This window comes from Triturus cristatus, chromosome 9 (genome assembly GCF_964204655.1).
Source record: "Triturus cristatus chromosome 9, aTriCri1.1, whole genome shotgun sequence".
NCBI lineage: Eukaryota > Metazoa > Chordata > Amphibia > Caudata > Salamandridae > Triturus > Triturus cristatus.
The window spans coordinates 1,053,121,988-1,053,137,735 of record NC_140592.1 but is presented as its reverse complement, the minus strand read 5'-3'; the positions used below and the strand labels follow the sequence as shown (position 1 = coordinate 1,053,137,735).

Below are 15,748 nucleotides of genomic sequence, written 5' to 3'. Positions count from 1 at the left end.
TTCCGACAGTGGGATTACAATGTCGGATTCAGACAGCCTTTCTGAATCGGTTGTTCCGACACGGATTGGCTATCGGAATCTGACTTTGGGGGCCTGTAGCAGGCCCCTTTTCACCTGGGGGGCCTCTGAATAGGGCCCGAGCGGATAACCATGGGTCCCCCCTTTCGAAGCATGCACAGTGTGGCAGGCACCATGGGGTGCCCTCCACAGGGTGTGGGATTTTCCGCAACCATGCTTTTCTTAAATGGGAGCCAGTATTGTCGGTCGGAACACAGGCTCCCGTTGAAATCAATGGGAGTCTGACCGAACGGTGTTCGGAACCATCGTAATCGGTCGGTCAGGCTCCCCCAGCCCAATTCAGTCAGAAACCATTCTGAGACCGATTCGGTTGGAATGCTTTCCGACATACATCGTAATCGGCCCCTTAATAATAAAGTCACAGCTTTCTGGAAGCTGCCTGTAGGTGGGCCCACCCATGTCACATTTGTTTAAGAGTATGCTAGTGCCCTTCCATTTCTGGTGCTTTCCAGCAGAGTTTCTCGTTGCACAAATGAGTGTAATTTCATAGGCGCAAAGAAAGAACCACAGGATTTTGTGAAAATAAAGTTTTTACTTTGACTGACGCGTGTCGACCTGAACGATCTTTGTCAGAGTCACTGTCCACACACGGAAGTGCTCTATTTTCAATGAAAACAGTGCATAGATAAAAATGAAAGACAGACTTTTAGAAAAAGTGTGGTATACATGGTTCATTTCCTGGGGAGAAAACAGACTATATCACCATAGTCAAAGTCAATCGGTATACATTCATAAATATTTCTAAATGAATTTCAAAATGAATTATAATCATGATTAAAGCACAGGTTTACGGAAAATCATATAAAGTAGTTCACAGTCCCTACATCATGATTCTGGCCAGTGCCCCATACTTGTGCTATATATATCACATCATAAGAAAGCAAAAATATATAAATATATATTGTCTGCAAATATAATGCTTTGATTCTAATTCTCAACAATCGGCAAGTGGTGGACACTCTCCCTTTCGGCGTGATTGATTCCTGAAGTCTGAAGTCTCAAACCAAGTAATAGTGATACCCTCATCGAATATGTAAAAAGAAAATTAATCCAAATGATAGAAAATAAAACAAACACTACTCTGTGCACATTTTATCCCTACCATACCTCACAGTGCATTCTTCACAAAGTCAAAGACCCGCATTGGGTCTTCCAGAGGGTGCACGTGGAGCTCCTCATCCTGGTTGAGGTCACCAGGGTACATGCTGCACAGTCGGATGATGTATTCAGATTCCATTCGTCTCAAATTACGATTTCTATCTCCCCATCTCGCATGACTTGGGATCCTGTCAACACCAAAAAATGAGATTTGAGACAATATGTCTGAGGATGTCTCATGTATCAATTCACAATGTTTAGCCAATGTGTAGCTCATATCTTTGTTCCTGATTGCACGGAGATGGTCCAATATCCTTTTTTTCACTGGGAAAGTCATGCTACCCACATATCTCAAGCCACACACACACCAGAATGTACACCACATAGTCACTATTTCAGTTGATGAATTTGTGTATCTTTGCTGTCTTGCCCGTGGGGAGAATGTATGTTTTCACATTGGGACTGTTGGGACATGCCTTACTCCTCCCTCATTTGTAAAATCCCGGGAGTTCCTTCAGCCAAGATCCAGGGTGGGTCGTGCCCTGGTTTAAATGGCTATGAACTAAAATGTCTCGTAAAGAGCTACATATGCGGTAAGTTATATGTGGACTAGGACTAACCAGTCTACCAATCGTCATGTCTGATCTGACCAGGTGCCAATGCTTCTTCATGATCTTGTATATAGCTTTGGATTCACAATTAAAAGTGGAGATCAGTCTAGCTTCCTGTTTACTGTTTTCCCTGAGTCTGGGTGTTAGTAAGCTGTCCCTGTCCATTTTGGATGCTTTGTCAATTGCCGCCCTAATTGTTTTTTCTGCATAGCCTCTTGTTTTGAATCCACCAACCATCCTCTTTTCCTCCGCTTTATATTCATCTCTGGTGCTGCAGTTCCTCTTTGGCCTCAGAAGTTCTCCGTGGGGGATACTCCTTTTGAGATTATTAGGATGGTTGCTTTGGGCATGCAGGATGGTGTTACGCGCTGTTTCTTTCCTGCATAGCCTAGTGGTAATGACATCATCTCTCACCTCAATCTGTACATCTAGGAACTCAGTGGTATTCATGTGTGTTTTGCTGGTGTATTTCAAATTCAAATCTTTATTAGCCATACCTGCAAGGAAAGCATCCAATGATTCCTGTGGACCGTCCCAGATAAGAAAAATATCATCTATGTAACATGTCCACAGGATCAGTTGCCCAAACCATTCTTCATTCGCCTCATTCAAATATGTTCTGACTACCACCACCCCATAAACATACAGGCGTAGCTAGGAGCGAAGCAACTCCCCATCGCAGTCCCAGTTAGCTGTTTGTACCATTGCTCCTCAAACAAGAAAACATTGTTTTCCCTACAGAATTCAAGCATTTCAATGAAAAGCATTGGATGGTCATACATAGCTAATGGCCTGTCTTTAAAGAAATATTTACATGCTTCCAGTCCCAGTTCATGTTCAATACAGGTATACAATGCAACAACATCTACAGTGGCAAGTATATACAATTTCTTCCATGGGCTCTCTTGTATCTTGGACATAAAATCTATGCTGTCCCTGCAATAAGAAGGGAGGTTAACAAGATACAGGCATAAGAAATGATCAAGTGTTTTCGAGTAGGCTCTTGTTGGCAGATATTATCGGTCTGCCTGGTCAGTCCATCGGGTGCTTGTGAACTTTAGGAAGCATATAAAACATCGGCGTAACAGGTTTTTTCACCAATATGAATTGTAACTCATTAGTACTGAGCATTCCCTGTCGGGTCTAATCATTGAGGAGACTGTGGTAACATGAGATGGTTCAGCTGTATTGGGCAATGTTAGACCTCAGATAGTTACCAGAGTACTCTAACTGTCTTTTTGCCTCTGTCCTGTATTTGTTAGGATCCCATAGTACCACGTTGCCTCCTTTCTCTGAGGGGTTTATCACGAAGGTGTCAGATTTACTAAGTGACTCAAGTCCTATTCTTTGCTCCTCTGTTAGGTTCTTAGCAAAATGGTTTTTTCAGTGTTTCCATACCTCCATGAGGTCACGCAATACCACCTCATGATAAGTATCAATACTGTCATGAAGTGTGACAGGATTAAACCTCAATCTCGGTTTAAGATCATTCCTGCTCTTCCTGTCTGTCATGATTCCTATGTTGTTAAGCAGTTCTATGTCACTTTCCCAATCTTTTGCCCCTAGATCCATTTCTCTAAGAGATGCCAGTGTATCAATGTCCCCAATAGATAGATCATCTGCCACCGAATCACGTGATGCCCCCGTATCCTCCCCTGGGTTACCTCTAGCTCTCTTCAGGGTGTGTATTTTTATAAGTTTCAGCTTTATAATAAAAAGAAAAATGTCAAAGCGGGTGCAGGAGTATTCAAAATTAGCAATGGGACGAAAGGACAAGCCCATTTCTAAAATGCAACGTTCATCTGGGGTAAGGACATGGGGACTTAAGTCTACTATAGTTAAATTGTTCTCAGCCATCATTGTTTGTTTTGTTTGCTTTGCAGTGTTCCTCTCCCATGTGGCTTGTCGATGTCTTTCTCCTGTGCCTCCTCTCCTGGTTTTCCACCATCACTGCTTCCTCCTTTTCCTCTTGCTTTCGCAGGTTTCCTTTTTACTGTCTGGTTTTGCCGTAAAAAACGGTATTCTTCCAAGGTGGTAAGTGGCGCCGTCCCCGATGTCAGGCTCTGGACGTTCCTCAATATCCAATAGGGCATCTGAGCTTGACTCTGTTGTCACGATTTCTTGTTGTCGCAGAGATTCTGTGTGTCTAAAATCCCTCCTTGCCACATCGTAATTTTTCCCAAAGGTGAATATATGACCCATTGCCTAGTCATTTTTGTCCCTAATAAACTTACATCTTTTTGGAGATTTGATTCCTTCTTCATATTTCACCAGTCGTCCTTCCATTTCTTTCATGAACTTCTCAATTTCTTCCTGTGAGGCATGTTTCTCTAGGGCTTCCTTTAGTTTCTTGATCTCTGCTCCCACTTGAGAATCAAAGCATTATATTTGCAGACAATATATATTTATATATTCTTATGATGTGATAGATATATATATATATAGCACAAGTATGGGGCATTGGTCAGAATCATGATGTAGGGGCTGTGAACTACTTTATATAATTTTTGGTAAACCTGTGCTTTAACATGATTATAATTCATTTTGAAATAATTTAGAAATATTTATGAATGTATAACAATTGACTTTGACTATGGTGATATATTCTGTTTTCTCTTCAGGAAATGTACCATGTATACCACACTTTTATCCGTGAGTCTGTCTTTCATTTTTATCTATGTTTATCCACTGTTTTCATAGAAAATAAGGCACTTCTGTGTGTGGACAGTGACTGTGACAAAGACCGTTCAGGGCGAAACGTGTCAGTCAAAGTTAAAACTTTATTTTCACAAAATCCTGGAGTGCGGTTCTTTCTTTGCGCGGCAGCGCAAGGCTTCGGATAATATTTGTAGGTCCTGCGCTAGCCGAACCGGCACCAACCCCGCATGGTGGATGCGGTCGGAAGAACTGCAGGAGCAGTTTACTACTATATATATATATATATATATATAATATATGTAATATTTCTCTTGTCTTCTTTGCTTTATTTTGCTTGTGAGAGAGTGTCACCCCTAGTCTTTATTTGTCACTCATAATTACATTGAAATTATGGAAATGTCACACATAAGTAATCTGAGACCTTGGCAGCTACGGTTTTATTTTAGCTGTCTCTCTCCTCTGCCTCTGTTTCAACGTTAGACAATAAGAAAAATAAAGAAAAATAAATTCCATCGATTTTTTATTCGTTATACATAGTGCGATTCTTAAGTAATATTTTACATTGTCTTCTTTTCATTTTAATGCTGCTAACTCCTGGGAACATGCCATTATATATTTCTGTTGTGTCTGCAGAGCATTGGTTAGGCACAGGCACGTGACCTTGTTTGTGCCTTACCTCCATCACTGCGGCAGTGCTGCTCACGCCAGTGCCCATTGTGGCTGGACCTTATGCATGGTCATGCCATTCACTGCAAATAAGCTTCATTTGCAGTTACAATGTAGGTTTTCATTTTAGTTTGATATTTTTGTATTAATGAATAGCACAAACTTCTGTTACGTACTGTTTGGTGATACGAAACATTCTTGAAAATTAATTGCAAATATTGAAAGATTTCAGAGAGAAAAGTTTGATTCTCGTGCCACAGTACAACAAAGAAGCTTTCATTCAAAACGCTTCCGGCAAGCAGCAACATATGCCTCTTGGATGTACGCAGATCAGGTTTGTGCGTGTTATGCAAATGAACCGCATGAGTGTCCAGAGGGCCTCCCTAAGGGCTGATATAGAATTAGTTGCCTCTGTTGGGTATCACGTGCCCGTGTCATGCCCCTTTCTTTCACTTTTGACCTAGTATCATTAAATATCCTATCAACAATACGTAGGCCCCTTTTCAGCGTGACCGGGATGTAATTAATCCCTCTGTATGCTTCCTTTCCTCTCCGAGTTCACCGTGAGGTCAGACTTTCTCTTATAGTTCAGGGGTCTGGTGTTCCACTTGCTTCAGCCTAACAAGGGTTTTAGCCCGAGGGCGTTTAAAATCCAGGATCGATCCCAGATCTTGCACCTCTGCATTTGTCGAGCAGGTGCACTAGCGATGAATTACTGACATATGGTGGAGAAAATATATTGTGACACACAAATATTATGTCAAAAATATCTTCTCAAAAATATTGTGGGACAGAATATGCTAAGAAACGATATTTTTTTCTACATTATATCGTGTTAAAAAGTATTTCTGTATATATTATTGTTTTATTTACTATAGTTGTATACAATATAGTTTTTAAGGAATTTGAAAAATATTATTTAATTATAATATTATTTTAAACTTTAATATTTAAAAGCAAATAATGCTATATATGTAGGTGTTTTTATATACTTACCTATGTTTGATGATGTTTTGGTTCACAATATATTTTTTAAATATTTCTGTGCTTTACACACAGAGTATGTATATTCAATATGTTGGTTTCTGATATTTTTGTCCTGATATTTGTGTATTGTGATATTTTTGTTTCCTGGTACCAGAGGTCTGTCCTTTCTACCCAACTGGGGCCAATTTTATTTCCTTGGATTAGAGCCACCATATTCGCAGGCCATTGAACACTTGACAACAACACTGGCTCTCTAAACGTAGATAAGTATTTCCGACGCACGTGCCGAGAACACTCTTTCCCTGTCAGACACCCGCATTTCTCTTGCAGGCGATGGAGAGGACTCACCCACCTCTGCACTCCACAACATGTTGAGGGACTCTGGTGTTCAAGAAAATCTGTTTCGCTTAAACTTCTCCTTCTTTTCTCCTTAGAGCAGCCTTGTTCGCTTTTGATTGTCAACACAAGGAGATGATGGACGGAGCACTGAAACTTTTCAGACACTCACCCCCAGTCATAGATCTGAGATGAATCCATCATTGTTTTTTAGCTCACTTCGCCACCCCAGTTCAGACCCAGCCAAATGCAAATCAGTCTTGCCCCTCATTGGAGCAGTCCAGCCCAAACTGCCGAGCCAGGTCTTCCCTGGAACGGAAACAAGCATCCTGGGACTGGTTTCGGGGTAACACCCCTCATCAGTCAAGCTAGCTTGAATCCAGTGGCAAAGTGAGCAAGGGACCCACGTTTGGGCATACCCTGTCAACTTAGGGCGAACAAATCAAACACAAGGAGATGATGGATGGAGCGCTAAAACGTTTCAGACACACACCCCCAGACAGAGATCTGGGTTGAATCCATCATCGTTCTTTAGCTCACTTTGCCACCCCAGTTCAGACCCAGCCATATGCAAATCAGTCTTGACCCTGTTCCTCATGTCCACATTTTAGTTCTCTTGATGACTGCTGGGATACTTCCCGTGGTAGCATCTCTTCCTGTGGCTCTCCCACGGCCCTCCCACAAGCAATATATACTCTGACCTTGCAAACCCTGGGGCCACTGCTTTCAATCACAGCACTACAGCAGGTGGTCTTGGGACACCGCTACTGTGCTTGCCTCTCTTGTGGAGCCGGGAGAGACATAACATGTGGAAGGGCGGTTGGCGGAGACCTTCAAGTAGTTTCCTGTGGTCCGCTTAGGCCCCATCGACTCAAAAGGCTTGTGAAAAATATTACTTTAAAAAAAAAAACGAAATTCCATAGCAGAGACAGCTCTCTCCAGAAGATGTGCATTTACACCTTAGAAACAGTGTGGAAACTGCAATTTACTCAAAACCAGCTACCCTTAACTAAGTACCGGGACAAACACTAGAGTCCATATACAAGAAATAAAGTTTGCCGAAGACTGGATCCCAAAGACAATAGACCTTTGTGTCCTGTGCGACCTGTGGGTGGAGACAGCAGCTGGCTTAATAATTTTGGGGAGGAGGTAGGTAGGCCCCTGATTTTCGTCTGCTTTTTTTGTTCTCACTGACTCTGGCACCTTTTTACCCAGATGCTGTGCTCAAGCTCCAATAAGACAGTGAACCTTTGACTTTATGCACAAAATATCTTTAGCAATAGGCACCTTTCATACTTTGGTATACAGTGTATCAGTCCTTCCCTCAGAATATACCACATATAATTGTGCATCATTTTTAGCACTTGGCTATTGGGATCACGCAGGTAGGTGTTTTCATGTAGTCCTTGCTGGAGTTCAAGCTAAAGCTAGCAATACAGTTCCTCTACCTAAATCAACGGCAATAACAGCCAACCACATGTGATCCAACCAAATTACAGTTGTGTACACCATACTAGGAGATATTAAAATCCTCCATTTTTGCTCCAGTGCTTAACCCGCTAATAAGCGGCAACAACATCGTTGGCTCATCTAGTTTCCAATTCTTTAATAGCCTTCACTAATTCAAACTTTCACACTGCATCCACTTTATCTGGTATTAAAGACAAAGAAACCTCTGTTGCATCTTCAAACACTAGAATAGGGACAATGCTTACATCCCCCCTTCATGGCTATGCAGATAATACTGAAAGAAACAACTCAAATACTCTCTTAACCACAGCCAAAAATATGTCTTATTTAAAATCTAAGGGAAGAGAGCAATCAGTGTCTTCCCACTATGTACCAAATAGGTGAGGGGGTAGCTATTGAGAAAAATTCTGAAACTACTCTGCATTAAAATCAGCCTGATGGCGGCACCTCAAATACGGAAGGACATAATTGCTCTCTCCTTCTTATAGCAGAATATATTTCAAGAGGTCAGCATGATATACTAAATAGAGGCAACATTCTCAATCAATCAATCATGGGTTTATTGAGCGCGACTACTCACCCGTAAGGGTCTCAAGGCGCAGGGGGGAGGTTCTGTCCATCAAGGAGGAGGTCTATCGAAGAGCCATGTTTTGAGGTCCTTCGTGAAGTTGGGGAGCGATGTCGTCTGTCTGAGGTGGAGCGGGAGGGCGTTCCATCCTCTAGCAGCGAAGAAGGAGAAGGAGCGGCCTCCCGATCTGGACTTCCTGGTGCGAGGGACCACGGCTTGGGTTCCATTGGGGTGCATGGAATGTGAGTCGGCTATTCAGGTATGCTGGTCCGGTCTTGTGGAGGGCTTTGTGTGCATGGGTGGGAATCTTGAAGGTGATTCTTGCCTCGATGGGGAGCCAGTGGAGTGTGCGCAGGTGCTGGGTGATGTGGCAGTGTTGTGCCAGGTTGAGGATTAGTCTGGCAGCAGCGTTCTGGATGTTTTGAAGTTTGCGGGCGAGGTTTTTGTTGAATATGGCGTAGAGTGCTTTGCCGTAGTCAAGTCTGCTGGTGACGAGGGCGTGTGTGATAGTCTTTCTGTGTTTGAGGGGGATCCACTTGAAGGTTTTGCGTAGGAGGCGGAGGGTGTGGAAGCAGGAGGATGCGACGGAGTTGATCTGACGGTCCATTTTGAGTTCGGAGTCCAGGATGATTCTAAGGTTGCGTGCGTGGTCCATGGGGATGGGTGGGCTTCCGATGGCGGGGGGCCACCAGGTGTCGTTCCAGGCGTCGGGGTGTGGGCCCATGATGAGTACTTCTGTTTTGTCCGTGTTGAGTTGTAAACTGCTGCTCTTCATCCATTTGGCGACTGCTTCCATGCCTTCTTGAAAGTTGTGTTTGGCTACGTTGGATTCGTTGGATAGGGAGAGGATGACTTGGGTGTTGTCTGCGTATAAAACAATGTTGAGTCCGTGGGTTCTGACGATGGGGGAGAGCGGAGCCATGTAGATGTTGAACAACGTGGGGCTGAGGGAGGATACCTGGGGGATTCCGCAGGTGGTCGGTGTGGGGTCCGAGAGGAAGGAAAGGAGTCTGACCCGCAGCGTTCTGCCGGAGAGGAATGAGCAGAACCCGTCGAGGGCCTTGTCCCGGATCCCTGTGTCATGAAGTCTGCGTGTTAGGATGCGGTGAGAGACTGTGTCGAAGGTCGCTGAAAGGTCGAGGAAGATGACGGCTACGCTCTCTCCTCTGTCCAGGAGGGAGCGGATGTCGTCTGTTGCGGCGAGGAGGGCGGTTTCCGTTCTGTGGTTCTTTACTCTCACCATGAGCTGAGAACAAATGACAGTGTAGGATTTGAGTTTATAAACAGCTTAGCCATACCAGGAAAGGAGTCAATAAAGGTAAACTGGTTCAATCTCGAAGCAGTCAATTTTATTCAGGTAAACAAAGATATGTTTGCGACATGGGTTATAGCGGTTTCCAAAATGATTGCAGTAATGCCCTACAATCCACTCAGAAGTAGCAAAAAAAATGCTGACAATGGCAAAGCATTGAACTTAAAAACAACTCTCAGAGGGCTTCCAGGAGAGAAATCGGCAAGCTCCCTTTCAAATGAACTAATCGTCAAATTGAGCTCTCAGTCAGGAAGGCAGGGACATATGCCTTTTTGGCCCTACAGAGTCATAATCTAAAATTTTAATTCTGGCACCGATTAAATGCTTAAAAACCACCTCAACTCTACCCCCCTACTGCTGAAATCCCTTTTGCTGATTTCATCAAGCATTACAGGATTAGCAGAGCTTTAAAAATATGCAAACTCCTGTTCAGTCATGTTTTGAAACAACATAATTTGTGGCAAAGACACCTGGTTCTGCAATCCACTCTCCCTTTTTCGACTATTGTGGCAACCATATAAATGCATGAGAAGGGCAAGAGTACAGCAAAAGGCAGTCTGTTCCTCCATTCAGGCTCTAAAGGTTATGTGGGCCAGCTCAAGAGCTACTTTTTGTCAGATGCTTTTATTAAACTTATATCTTCATCTATGTCCATTCAATAAGGAAGGAGATTCATATTAATCCTGTCTCCTGGTGTGCTCGAATGAACACCTCTCAGTTAGGTATTTATGGCGAACCATAGTGTATGACAGGTGCACATTAATTGAAGAGCTTAGGACTCTATGAGGATGCTGTTAGAATACACATCATGTATCAACATTGTTAAATTAAGAAATGGTTGATGATCGCAATATGAATGTCAATTTCTAAATGGCCAATTCAGAATATACCCATATCTCTAAAAGAGCCCTGAAGGAGTTTCAAGCGAAAGAAACACCTTGGCTGCAAGAATAAAGTTGAATACAGCCCACAAGCAACTTTCATGGTAAAACTGTTCTTCAAATAAAGGATTTATGTAGTAGGACAATATCGGATCATTTTGTACTCTACAATACTTTGTGTATGCTTTACGTGTTTACAGACCTTCCAACCCACACACTACCACAGTTTGTCACACAAGATCAGCTCCCATCACACGGTAACACGGCGAGGAGCCGATATCATACAAAATTAGGTGGAAACCTATGTAGAGAGCAGGTTTCCAGCGAATTGTTTGGAGGTTCTGCTCAGCCGATGTCCATTACGAGGTGTGCAACCTCCCCAGAACAACGGTGGCAGCCTCAAAAGTTTTGCTTTTGGATTTGGAGGGGCAGCGGGGAGAGTGGGGTCATTGGAGGGGGGCTTTAAAGCAGTGAATTTAAAAGTATCTCAAGCTGTGTGAGGAGGGGGTGGGCCCCTTCAAGACCCCACCCCCACCTCACACAGTACAAATGTTTTGCAAGTTGGCAGGTCTATGTTTATTAATATTGCTTTATGAGAGTGCTGAGTAAGACTTTACATTGCTCTTTATTCCCTACATTTTAATTCACAATTACTATTGAACAGGACACTTCAGCCCGCACACTTTTACTCCGCGTGCCATTACCCAGCAGTTTTTACTCCAGAAAATCTTTTACAGTGCAGGGCTTTACAACTCAATCCATTACAATGCATTCCCCATTACTACGCAATTTACTGTTCTAACTCCACCGTGGCGTTACTTTGAGGAATGCGTTGTAATAGTTTGCAGTGTAAAGCCCTGCATTGTGAAACATTTTGGGGTGTAAAAACTGCAAGGTGGAGTAATGCATGCGGGGTAAAGGATGTTTCCCTTACTATTGCAATACCATTAAAATATTGAAAATGATGTATGATTTTACTAATCAACATTAAAAGTTTTCTTCTTCTTCTTCTGATTGACTTGAAAACCTACTACTTTCAGGGTCCCACTGTGCCAGGCAATGGGTAGGACCAGTGCTTCATTTGAGTCTTGCAATGGGTAGGACCAATGGCTCATTTGGGCCGGTGGTTGCTGGTGGTGCCTAACAGCATACATTTTAGGAGAGCATCACTTATTTTTCCTAATTAGATATTTACAGAGAGCAAAAGAGAGAAACACACAAAAGGGGAAAGAAGGAGGAAAATAAAGATGGAAAAACTGCCACAAAGGGAAAAAGCGAGAATGGACAACAGTGAGATAAAGGGGTAGGAATTGCCTGGAAATAGATTAGAGAGTCACAAAGTGGACTCAAGACTACACAGACTTGTTATTTGGAGCACCAACATTTAATAGCACTGAGTGCAGGCATATGAGCAGAGCTTTGGGCACCGGGACACATTCTGTAACAAATTAGGCACTGGGCAGGACAAGCAATCCCCTACTGTGCCACCATATCAGACCTATTGGCCCAGTAGAGTCTAGATTTGCCAACTTTGCATTGCTCAGAGATCTCAACATACATTTGGAAGACCCCAAATGTAGTCAAAGAAATTCTCTTATTGAGGATTTGGGTGTTCTAAATCTGGCCGTTTGTAACTCGGTTCCTACTAATGAGGCCCAACACCTTTTGGATCTGATCTTTTCCAATGTGAAGGACCTGTATACGAATCCTCCCATACCATTACTCTGGTTGAACCATTTAACCATTTGCAATTAGGACCCGGACCATTCCTTCAATAGGGCTGACCAAACTTACAACCAAGTGCAGGAATTGGTCAAAACAGGATGTGCCAGCTTTGAACTGGCAACTGGTGAGCACCAAACCTACTCTTAAACAAACAGTTGACTGATCAGGGGCTGATATACAATTGGATCTTGAATTCTCTGAAGGCCATTTTACCTTCTACATCTAGACACTCTGCTGGATCTTATCCACTGGAACCCTGGTTTAATGAAACACTTTGACAAGAGAGAAAACTCTGTAAGGGCCTGGAAACACTCTTTAGGAAGTCTTTTGACAAGGACTCTACGGCTAAATACAGAACAGCGTTAAAAAACTATCAATGACTCTGCAGGAAAGCTCAAGCATTATTTTATTTTGACAAAATCACTAATGCCCAGAATCTGCCCGAAAACACTCTTCAATGTAGTCATTGAACTTTCTGACCTCCAGCACCTTCGATCTGTTAGATCCAGTACGAGAAACTGGCCTTATAATATTACCAAAAAGGTGGCAGATATTCATCTTCATTTGTCTGAAAATCTGAAAGGTGGAGCACAATCTACAGGCTGTGTTGTGTTCAGCCACATGTCGAACTACTCCTATACTTAGCATAACCACAGCATACACATTCCGGGTTCAACCACCAAGCTAAAGTCATTGCCATCTTTGGATACCTCTGCCTTTTCGGACATCTTCCAGTCTAATAAATCGTGCTCCTGCTGGATGCCCTACCTCCTTCTAAACTTGGCCTTCTTTATCCGGATTTGCTACAGATCGTGGTGAATCTCCTTAACAACCTCAACCCAACCAATTAGTCAAACTTTCGTCAAATTTCCCTGCTGCCCAGTTTCTCCAAATTTCTAGAGAAACATCTAAATGCACTGCTTACAATGCACGTAGAGGCCCATAATTTCCTCCATCCCTCTGGTTGGGCACAGTACTGAATCAGTCCTCCTAGGAATCACTGATCACCTCAGATGTCTCCCGGACAGGGGGTTGGAACAGGTGCGCTTTTTTTTATTAGACCTTAGTTGTGGCCTTTGATACTGTGTTCCACTCCATCTTGATCGAAAGATTTGCAACACTAGGTATCGAAGGAACAGAGCTGGTCTGGTTAATATTATTCCTAAAAGATCGGACAATCAAAGTCTTTTCAGTCCCTCCGGGCTCAGTGTTAAGCCCTATGCTGTTTAATATTTACGTCCCACTACTGGCAGATGTAGTAGAAAATTTTGGTCTGACCTTATTCTTGTATGCAGATGACACTCAAATCATCTTCTCCTTCTCATCTGCACAGGGTTATGGACCATCCGATCTGAACCTTGGCTTGAGGTGTATCACTTCTTGGATGAACAATAACTAAAGCTAAATGGTGATAAGATGGAGGTCATAGTCCTTGGCAAGAATCCCCAACTCTGGGGCCCTCAACATTGGCTAGAATGCTTAGGGACTCTCCCTGTCCTGTCCCCCAAGGTTAAGAATCTGGGCTTTGTATTGGATGAGAATATTTCCATGAAGCTTCAGGTGATCAAGGTTACCGCCACCTGTTTCGCTGTGCTCAAGTGTTTGAGAAAGATCATCTGGATGATTCCCCAATCAGCCCAAAGGATTGTGGTCCAAGCCCTAATCTTGTCTAGATTGGATTATGGTGACATATTGTACTTAGAAATAGATCAAGCATCCATTCGACTCCTACAGATAGTTCAGAATTCAGTGGCTAGACTTCTGTACTGGCTGCCAAAGCACACCTCATTGTCTCACCTTCTCCTAGAGCTTCATCGGCATACGGTTTCAAAGTGCATTCAGCTCAAAGCACTTTGCTACATCTTCAAAACCAGAGCTGGAACAGGCCCATGCTACATACAGGATCTGGTGGCCAGTATCAGCCCACACGCACGCTGAGATCTTGGAACCTGGCCTTGTGTACTGTGGCAAGGTTTCACTTAGTCCGCATGGGGGGCGCTCCATCTCTTCTTTGGGTTCAAAACTATGGAACTTCCTTCCTGAGCCCCTGAGAAACTGCTCTTCCTCACTTGTATTCCATAAAGGAGTAAAAACCTGGCTGTTTTAAGCTGTTAATTTGCCATCTTCTCTCTTGCTCAGTGCTGGGAAACCCTTTTTGGGTAGCTGAATAGTGTGTGATCCCTGGATTGTGGCACCACCAGGCAAATGCCTATGTAGGGCAAGGGGGAACCCAGTGTTGGATCCCTAATACGTAATGTGGCTTTCTTCAGCATGTGAAGGCAAAAGAACTATCAAAGTTCAGAGTGTAGTTGTTCCCCACTCTCTAAGACTCTGGGGCCAGATTTACGAGTTTTCCTCGCAAAGCAGCACAGCAAGGCAACACAATGCAACACAATGCAGCACGGCAATTTTCTGCATTGCATTGTGTGAAAGTGAGGGGGAAGAAATACTCTACATTTACAAATATATGGATTATTTGTGCTCTCTCCTTGCGCTGGAACCCTTTCGCCATGGTGCGAGGGTGCCTATGTTACAGCTTGTTTTTGTGCAGAAAAATTATCCTGAGAGGGATATTCTTCTTTCTACATGGAAAGAGGAATTAACAAGGAGAAATAAAGATATTTCTCTTCCTTACACCTCTATTGTGTTGGCACACCATTTTGGTACAAACCCAAGTTTACAAGTCTTTGTAAATTTGGTGTTGCACCAAAAGTACATGGGTGGATACATAGAAATGACCATGCTCCACCTATGTAACGCCTACCTGACGGAAAGTAACAAAAGACAACACTATGTGCTACGTTACGGTGCATTTGCTTAATCACTCAAAGCCATGCAAAGTGGCTTTGTGTGCTTAGTAAATCCCAGTTAAGGATTTGTGTTGTCTTGCGAGGACTTGTGTCATGTGAAAACAACGCAAGACCTTAGTAAATCTGTCCTTAAGTTCTTAGGGGGTTATTTATAAGAGCCTTGTGTCACCTTTGCACCACATAAAGTGGTACGTGTATGACGCAGGGCTCTGAATCAGATTTATAAAGTCACGCAAAGCTACCCTGCGTGGCTCTGAGAGGCCTCATAAATCTTGAGTATGGCAGCAGAGCGCAAATCACTGCGTCGCCTTACTCTGCGTTGTGCTGGATGCTCCCACGCAACACCCATGGATTTCGACGATGCATCATGTAAACCTGGTGAAGCGCCAAATCCTTACGCTTCCCAAGGTGTGGCGTAACAAGGACAAATATCTTTACATATATTTCTTCATTTTTGCATATATTTATCCAGAGTTATTTTGTGTTTTTTAATAAATGATCCTAAAACGTGTATATTTCCAGATTTAATTACCTCATAAAGGTACACT

At 43.1% G+C, this 15,748-nt stretch overlaps 1 long non-coding RNA gene across 1 annotated transcript in view; it reads right to left on the bottom strand.

The window, feature by feature from the left end:
- The window catches only part of LOC146799348 (uncharacterized), a 60,880-nt gene that overhangs the window by 38,909 nt on the left and 6,223 nt on the right, over positions 1 to 15,748 (bottom strand). The window contains exon 2 of the long non-coding RNA XR_014969260.1: positions 1,186 to 1,364. This is a non-coding gene — a long non-coding RNA (uncharacterized LOC146799348). The remainder of the gene's footprint in view (positions 1 to 1,185; positions 1,365 to 15,748) is intronic.